Raw genomic sequence first — 10000 nt, 5'->3', positions numbered from 1 at the left:
CATTCATCACCCATGCTTCACACCCATATAAGAGTGTTGGTAAAACTATACTCTCATACATTCCCCTCTTTGCCTCCAAGGACAAAGTTCTTTGTCTCCACAGACTCCTAAGTGCACCACTCACCCTCTTCCCCTCATCAATTCTATGATTCACCTCATCTTTCATAGACCCATCCGCTGACATGTCCACTCCCAAATATCTGAATACATTCACCTCCTCCATACTCTCTCCCTCCAATCTGATATCCAATCTTTCATCACCTAATCTTTTTGTTATCCTCATAACCTTACTCTTTCCTGTATTCAATTTAATTTTCTTCTTTTGCACACCCTACCAAATTCATCCACCAATCTCTGCAACTTCTCTTCAGAATCTCCCAAGAGCACAGTGTCATCAGCAAACAGCAACTGTGACAACTCCCACTTCGTGTGATTCTTTATCTTTTAACTCCACGCCTCTTGCCAAGACCCTCGCATTTACTTCTCTTACAACCCCATCTATAAATATATTAAACAACCACGGTGACATCACACATCCTTGTCTAAGGCCTACTTTTACTTGGAAATAATTTCCCTCTTTCCTACATACTCTAACTTGAGCCTCACTATCCTCGTAAAAACTCTTCACTGCTTTCAGTAACCTACCTCCTACACCATACACCTGCAACATCTGCCACATTGCCCCCCCTATCCACCCTGTCATACGCCTTTTCCAAATCCATAAATGCCACAAAGACCTCTTTAGCCTTATCTAAATACTGTTCACTTATATGTTTCACTGTAAACACCTGGTCCACACACCCCCTACCTTTCCTAAAGCCTCCTTGTTCATCTGTTATCCTATTCTCCGTCTTACTCTTAATTCTTTCAATAATAACTCTACCATACACTTTACCAGGTATACTCAACAGACTTATCCCCCTATAATTTTTGCACTCTTTTGTCCCCTTTGCCTTTATACAAAGGAACTATGCATGCTCTCTGCCAATCCCTAGGTACCTTACCCTCTTCCATACATTTATTAAATAATTGCACCAACCACTCCAAAACTATATCCCCACCTGCTTTTAACATTTCTGTCTTCATCCCATCAATCCCGGCTGCCTTACCCCTTTTCATTTTACCTACTGCCTCACGAACTTCCCCCACACTCACAACTGGCTCTTCCTCACTCCTACAAGATGTTATTCCTCCTTGCCCTATACACGAAATCACAGCTTCCCTATCTTCATCAACATTTAACAATTCCTCAAAATATTCCCTCCATCTTCCCAATACCTCTAACTCTCCATTTAATATATGTATATATATATATATATATATATATATATATATATATATATATATATATATATATATAATTATATATATATATATATATATATATATATATATATATATATATATATATATATATATATATATATATATATATATTAACAAGTCGGCCGTCTCCCACCGAGGCAGGGTGACCCAAAATGAAAGAAAATCCCAAAAAAGAAAATACTTTCATCATTCACCACTTTCATCTCACTCACACATAATCACTTTTTGCAGAGGTGCTCGGAACATAACAGTTTAGAAGCATATACGTATAAAGATAATACACAATATGCCCCTCCAAACTGCCAATATCCCAACCCTCCTCCTTTAAAGTGCAGGCATTGTACTTCCCATTTCCAGGGCTCAAGTCCGACTATATAAAAAATACCCGGTTTCCCTGAATCCCTTCACTAAATATTACCCTGCTCACACTCCAACAGATCGTCAGGTCCCAAATGCCATTCGTCTCCATTCACTCCTATCGAACACGCTCATGCACGCCTGCTGGAAGTCCAGGCCCCTCGCCGACAAAACCTCCCTTACCCCTTCCTTCCAACCTTTTCGAGGACGACCCCTACCCCGCCTTCCCCTTCAGATTTATACGCTCTCCATGTCATTCTACTTTGGTCCATTCTCTCTAAATGACCAAACCACCTCAACAACCCCTCTTCAGCCCTCTGACTAATACTTTTATTAACTCCACACCTTCTCCTAATTTCCACACTCCGAATTTTCTGCATAATATTTACACCACACATTGCCCTTAAACATGACATCTCCACTGCCTCCAACCGCCTCCTCGCTGCTGCATTCACAACCCAAGCTTCACACCCATATAAGAGTGTTGGTACTACTATACTTTCATAAGAACATAAGAACGAAGGAACACTGCAGAAGGCCTACTGGCCCATGCGAGGCAGGTCCAAGTCTCCTACCGGCTTAAGCCAATGCACCCAACCTAGTCAGGTCAGGTCACATTGACTTAAGGGAGGAACACGGCAACCGACCTGGTAGCACAAGTTAGCAGGTCCAACTCACACCCACCCACATCCACTCATGTATTTATCCAACCTATTTTTAAAGCTACACAACGTTCTGGCCTCTATAACTGTACTCGGGAGTTTGTTCCACTCATCCACAACTCTATTACCAAACCAGTACTTTCCTATATCCTTCCTGAATCTGAATTTTTCCAACTTAAAACCATTGCTGCGAGTCCTGTCTAGACTAGATATTTTCAGCACACTATTTACATCCCCTTTATTTATTCCTGTCTTCCATTTATACACCTCAATCATATCCCCCCTAATTCTACGTCTTTCTAGAGAGTGCAGATTCAGGGCCCTTAGTCTATCCTCATAGGGAAGGTTTCTGATACATGGGATCAACTTTGTGATCCTCCTTTGCACATTTTCCAGAGAATTTATATCCATTCTGTAATACGGTGACCAAAACTGTGCAGCATAATCTAAATGAGGCCTAACCAAGGATGTACAGAGTTGAAGAACAACCTGAGGACTCCTATTATTTATGCTTCTTGATATGAAGCCAAGGATTCTATTAGCTTTATTGCGAACACTTATGCACTGTTGTCTTGGTTTCAGATTACTGCTAACCAGAACTCCTAAATCTTTTTCGCAATCCGTAATATTAAGATCTACATTATTTAGTTTATATGTGGCATGGTTATTGTCCTGTCCAACATTTAGAACTTTGCATTTGTCTATATTAAACTGCATCTGCCACTTCTCCGACCACTGCATCAGTCTGTTCAAATCTTCCTGGAGTGCTGGAATGTCCTCGTCAGAATGAATTCGACGGCCTATTTTGGTGTCATCGGCAAACTTGCCGATGTCGCTCTTTATGCCCTCATCTATGTCGTTTATGTAGATTGTGAACAGCAGGGGGCCCAACACTGACCCCTGTGGAACACCGCTCGTGACGCTTCCCCACTCTGATTTCTCCCCATTTATGCAAACTCTGCTGCCTATTTGTCAACCATGCCTCTATCCAGGAAAAAATTTCTCCTCCTATTCCATGTGCTTAATTCATACATTCCCTTCTTTGCCTCCATAGATGACGTTGTCTCCACATATACCTCAATGCACCACTCGCCTTTTTTCCCCTCATCATTTCTATGATTAACCTCATCCTTCATAAATCTATCCACCGACACGTCAACTCCCAAGTATCTGAAAACATTCACTTCTTCCATACTCCTCCTCCCCAATTTGATATCCAATTTTTCTTTATCTAAATCATTTGATACCCTCATCACCTTGCTCTTTTCTATGTTCACTTTCAACTTTCTACCTTTACACACACTCCCAAACTCATCCACTAACCTTTGCAATTTTTCTTTAGAATCTCCCATAAGCACAGTATCATCTGCAAAAGGCAACTGTGTCAATTCCCATTTTGTATTTAATTCCCCATAATTTAATCCCACCCCTCTCGTGAACACCCTAGCATTTACTTCTTTTACAACCCCATCTATAAATATACTAAACAACCATGGTGACATTACACATCCCTGTCTAAGACCTACTTTTACAACACGCATGGCTTACAGAGGAAAGATTCTTGTTCCACTTCCCCATGGATATAAAAGTAAAAGTAATAAGACCAAGAACTATTAAGATAAAATCAAAGAAAACTCAGATGAGTGTGTATAAATATACGTGTACATGTATGTGTAGTGTGACCTAGTGTAAGTAGAAGTAGCAAGACGTACCCGTAATCTTGCATATTTATGAGACAGACAAAAGACACCAGCAATCCTACCATCATGTAAAACAATTACAGGCTTTCGTTTCACACTCACTTGGCAGAACATGCGAAATATTCACAAACACTAATCTCTGGTCGAAGGAGACTCGAACCTACGAACCTTGGGACAAGGTACGCAGTGCTTTAACCACCGTGCCACCAGCCAACGCTAGATGTGTTGATCCAAGGCAGCAGCATTCATCCAGGTGGCGTCAGCTATTTCATCTCATCCTCTGCATTGCTGGACGCCAAGGTATTGGTCTAGTGTGGTACGGTGGTAAAGCACTGCGTACCTTATCCCAAGGTTCTTAGGTTCGAGTCTCCTTCGACCAGAGATTAGTGTTTGTGAATATACATATACATATAATCTCCCCCTCCGATCTCTTTCCCTCTATTACCATCTTTCCCTTCTCCCTCTCTTCATCCTCTCTCCTTCCTCTCTCCCTCTCGCCCTGACTCACAAAGCTATGTATAACTCATAAATATTCGCGTGTTTAAAAGCCGAGCAAATTGCGGATTGGTCTGCTAAAGAGGGAACATCTGGACGCTGAGCGAAACCGTAAAATATTTGCTTGAAGGGAGGAAGAATGTTTGCGAGAAACTATTGTACGGTGAGCGACCCATAACGGACAACATACTTCTCTGTAGTCGACTCATGACTGTTGCTGGCGGCCATGAGTATTCTGTGTCTCATCGGAAGGAAAAGAGGGAGTGGCACTGACGTAAGGGAGGTGTGTCACTTTAGGGGGAGGGAGAGAGAGGGTGGCACTTGGAGGAGAGGGAGGGTGTCTTGTCTGCACCATGCCAAGATTATGTACCTAAATGTGTGAATATGATTGTCAGGCCTTGGCTAAACTAGCATTGAGTAAAAAAAAAAAATGCTGAAGATGATTTTGGTTTGTCAAACTATAGTTTCAAAATAGAGAGAGCATATAAAATTGAGTGCTGAGAGGAGCTCCGAAGTCACTCTATATTGTAATGTGTCAGTTATGGAGGAAATAACTAGATCAGTAAATAACATCACTGCTAGTACACTGCTATGCTGTACATAACTTGGCTGTTCAGTTTGTAGAGACTTCAAGATTGTGGACAAAGACGAGGTCATACACTAGAACACTATATTTTAATGTCCAGTATTACAACTTCTTAAGAGTTATGTCCAAACAAACGTTACGGGAAATAGGAAATAATTTAATTGTTAATAATATACCTGAAATGTTGAGGCTGTATCCAGATAATGCATCAGATAGATTAACAACTACGTGATAAGACTGTAATCTATGAAATAACTCTGATATCAATAACAAATAATTACAGGCAGTGGTGTCTGGTACACTCACCGTGATCCTTGTCATCCTTTCTTGGTGTTACGGCGATCCACCGGCAGTTACCATCACCCACCTTGCAGCTTCCAGGAGTTTACCTGGAGAGGATTTCGGGGGTCAACGCCCCCGCGGCTCGGTCTGAGACCAGGCCTCGTGGTGGATCAGGGTCTGATCAACCAGGTTGTTACTGCTGGCCGCACACAAGCTGACGTACGAACCACAGCCCGGTTGGTCAGGTACTGACTTTAGGTACCTGTCCAGTGCATTCTTAAAGACAGCCAGGGGTTTATTGGTAATCCCCCTTATGTATGCTGGGAGGCAGTCGAATAGTCTTGGGCCCCGGACACTTATTGTGTTCTCTCAGTGTACTCGTGGCGCCCCTGCTTTTCATTGGGGGAATGTTGCATCTCCTGCCGAGTCTTTTGCTTTCATAGTGAGATTTTCTTATGCAGGTTTGGTACCAATTCCTCCAGGACCTTCCAAGTGTATATTATCATGTCTCTCGCCTGCGTGCCAGGGAATACAGATCAAGGACCTTCAACCGTTCCCAGCAATTTAGGTGCCGTATCGTACTTGTGTGTGTCGTGAAAGCTCTTTGTACACTCTCCAGGTCTGCAATGTCGACAGCTTTGAAGGGGGCCGTTAGTGTACAGGAGTATTCCAGCCTAGAGAGCACAAGTGATTTGAAGAGTATCATTATGGGCTTGGCATCCCTAGTTTTGAAGGTTCTCATTATCCATCTTATCATTTTCCTAACAGATGAGGTAGATACATTGTTGTGGTCTTTGAAGGCGAAATCCTCTGACATTATCACTCCCAGGTCCTTCACATTACTTTTCCGCTCTATTGTATGGTTAGAATGCGAAGCTGAAACATGTTACTTGTGTGCAGTAGACACTTGTGCGTACATGTGCATAAACTACATGTACAACCCCCAACAAGTACAAGATTATGAAAATCATTTTATGGAAAGAGATAAGTTGAGACAGTATACAGACCGACAGTAGAGAAACTTCCAACCAGAGGCAGAGGGAAGGCTCTAGGACTCGGGTAGTCTAGGGGTTAATATTTAGACATAGGTACACCAACCGGATATTTTGTACAGTTTGTTCCTATACTTGTAGTCCAGTCAATCTGTGGTTTGATATAGAACAAGTTTCTAGAGAAATAACTTAAGTTGTAACGTGTAGACTAAGTTATACCCAACAACTCATAGAAATGAATATGAATACTGAAATATTTTTTAATGGAAAATTATAAATTCGAATTTTTTTTTACTATTGCTTCAATTATATTTTTTTTTTCCTTTATTCCCAGGTCTTTGGACATATTATATAGTTGGCAATATTTTTGTCACTAATTAGTTTTGACCTTCTACTTGAAAGATGCTCAGTGGGACGAGCTACATAACAGAAGGAAATAGAGGATCAAAGCAGGAGCACCACATTCATCAGTAGTTCCAGTTGTACTGAAGACTGACATGAAACTATGTAACCGCCAGAAACACTGATGAATATTTTATATCAGGGGCGGCCAGAATGTCGATCGTGGAGCCATTTTAGTATGTGTCTGGATGACCAGTTAATGATGTAGATGAGTGTTGCAAGACGTAATGTAGTTGTTGGATATAACCTGTCAAGACTAATAGACTGAACACCTTCAAATTACCTCTCCAAGTCTTCCACTGTCTCCAGTATAAAATTCACCTCGGTGTTTGCTTGAGAAAGTCTGCTGCACAGGCGAAACATCTCGACAACAGAGATGTACATCAGAGTTTGATGTATTGAACAGTTACAGAAGGTTGTTACAGACTTCTACAGATTGTTCCAAGATTTAACACTAAAATTTGAAGCAACATTTACGTTCTTTCCATTTGGTACAAATATTAACACTGATGATATTGCATTAGACATAATCTTGTTTATTATAGTCATATCTGCAACCCAGAATGAAATTTTGAATCTGTAAAACATTCAGATTCAATTCAGATCCTCAGTAGGTAACTTGTAGACTCTGCTTATTGATAAAAAGAAATCTAATTATGAGAAAAGGTGTCATGTATTTTTTTTCAGTCACTCTACTTTTGTTGAGCAACGCTTTCACATATGGTCAAAATGCCAGTTCAATTTGTCAGATGATCACCTGATGATGGTGTTTTGATGCTGACAACCAGCACTTCTGATCACAACTACACATAGCTTGCTGATGTCATGCATTGTCATGTATCACATCAGTAAACTCTTCCAATACCAGTGTGCCTAAAATATATGATTTTAAGTTAAAATTTAGTGAAACATGTCAGCGCATTTGTAATATATTTATATATTCTTTATATTTATTAACACCACACACACACACACACACACACACACACACACACACACACACACACACACACACACACACACACACACACACACACACACACACACACACGCACGCACGCTCTCAATAAATAAATAAAATTCGATTCTGATCTCTCGAATTTTCTTTTTAACGTTTTCACAAGAATTATCACTAAACGAATTGTATAAAAATCAGTTACAAAAATAAATATAATAAATGTACACGAAGTGTACATGCAGTTAAGGTTAAATTTTACTTGTGTCGTAGTAATTCCTTTGGTCGTCACTTTAAATATAATGTTCCTTAAGTGTTCATCAATGTAACACCAAAAAATAAATTCTTTGACTCGTTTTTTTTCCTGTTGGCTTGACCCATATCGGGCCATTTATCAAGCAGTGAAGCTCCAGCATGAAGCTCATATCCGATTAAGAATGTATAGAAGCTTCAACTCCAGAGGTTCGCAGCACTAGTCCCGGAACTCAGAATAATGCATTGATAAGAGAGAGTAAAGCAACCAGATGTAGCCACCTGAAGACATCACAGTTGAAAGAGGCTTTTCGATTTCCGAAGTAGGTATGAGAGGGTCGCAAGAGGCTGAGAACTAATGACGTATGTGAATTCTAGGTTAAGAGCCCTGGCTGGGAGTTGATGCATAATCCCCCGGAAACCAATAGGTGAGGAGGACTCACGGTCTTGAACTCGCACAATTTAAACTGCATTCGGGTAGACATGCGGGCATCACGCACGCAATTCACTTGATTATCAGAGTAAATTGAGGCTCCTTACATCCTGCCGTGAGCATCTTGCACAAACAAGCTTGCTTGCTCACCAGATGTGACTGCGGAGCCCAGCCGGCTGCCACCCTCACAGACCTTACCAGAAATAGCGTGGAAGTATTTTTTTTTTACTTCGTGAATTAATACGTGGTTTGGCTTCCTGGTTTAGCTTCATGGAAATTTGAAAATAAATTATACATATGTAATGTCGTGCCGAATAGGTAAAATGGTCAGTTAGCAAGAACTCGTTTAAAATTAAGTCCTTTCTAAAATTTTCTCTTAGAAACTTACCTAACCTTATTATAATAAGCGCAGTTTAATTTAGTCTAATTCAACTAAATATATTTTAGATAAGTTTACAATAATTTAATAAACTCAATGAAATATTTTTTTCTAGTTAGGTTCAGAATGATTTTTGCGAAATTATTGCATACACAAATTTTAGCATGATTTATTCGGCAAGAAGAGCGTTGCTATTTAAGCCAAAATCGCAAGTTTTATCTATTCGGCACGACACGGAAGTATTCTCTTCAGCGACAATTACCTTGATGCTGAGTTGTGGTACTGGTGATATGTATATATATATATATATTTTCCCCTCATTGAAAATAGAAATTCTTCCTGTTATCATGATACGAATGAAATATTCTTGTAATAATACTTTTCTCTAAGAGTCTAAGAATGTTTTAACAGTTGCTTCTATTGCCTAGAACAATAAATCTGTGGTAGTGTTGTTAATGCTGTGCGGCTGGCAGACACAAGATAGTTGTCTGCGGAGATGGTTGTGTGTGTGTGAAGACAGTCTGGTGTGTGTGGGTGTGTGTGTGTGAAGACAGTCTGGTGTGTGTGGGTGTGTGTGTGTGAAGACAGTCTGGTGTGTGTGTGTGTGTGTGTGTGTGTGTGAAGACAGTCCGGTGTGTGTGTGTGAAGACTGGTGTGTGTGGGTGTGTGTGTGTGTGAAGACAGTCTGGTGTGTGTGGGTGTGTGTGTGTGAAGACAGTCTGGTGTGTGTGTGTGTGTGTGTGTGTGTGTGTGTGTGTGTGTGTGTGAAGACAGTCTGGTGTGTGTGTGTGTACTCACCTAGTTGAGGTTGCAGGGGTCGAGTCCAAGCTCCTGGCCCCGCCTCTTCACTGGTCGCTACTACGTCACTCTCCCTGAACCATGAGCTTTATCGTACCTCTGCTTAAAGCTATGTATGGATCCCGCCTCCACTACATCGCTTCCCAAACTATTCCACTTCCTGACTACTCTGTGGCTGAAGAAATACTTCCTAACATCCCTTTGATTCATCTGTGTCTTCAGCTTCCAACTGTGTCCCCGTGTTGCTGTGTCCAGTCTCTGGAACATCCTGTCTTTGTCCACCTTGTCAATTCTTCTCAGTATTCTGTAAGTCGTTATCATGTCCCCCCTATCTCTCCTGTCCTCCAGTGTCGTCAGGTTGATTTCCCTTAACCTCTCCTC

At 41.0% G+C, this 10000-nt stretch overlaps 1 protein-coding gene across 8 annotated transcripts in view; it reads left to right on the top strand.

Moving 5' to 3' along the window:
• LOC128690315 (ATP-sensitive inward rectifier potassium channel 12) overlaps positions 1–10000 on the top strand; it is a 569607-nt gene that overhangs the window by 352050 nt on the left and 207557 nt on the right. The gene's annotated exons all lie outside the window — the stretch shown is intronic.

Source organism: Cherax quadricarinatus, chromosome 32 (genome assembly GCF_038502225.1).
Source record: "Cherax quadricarinatus isolate ZL_2023a chromosome 32, ASM3850222v1, whole genome shotgun sequence".
Taxonomy (NCBI): domain Eukaryota; kingdom Metazoa; phylum Arthropoda; class Malacostraca; order Decapoda; family Parastacidae; genus Cherax; species Cherax quadricarinatus.
This window is presented reverse-complemented; position numbering and strand designations above follow the sequence as displayed.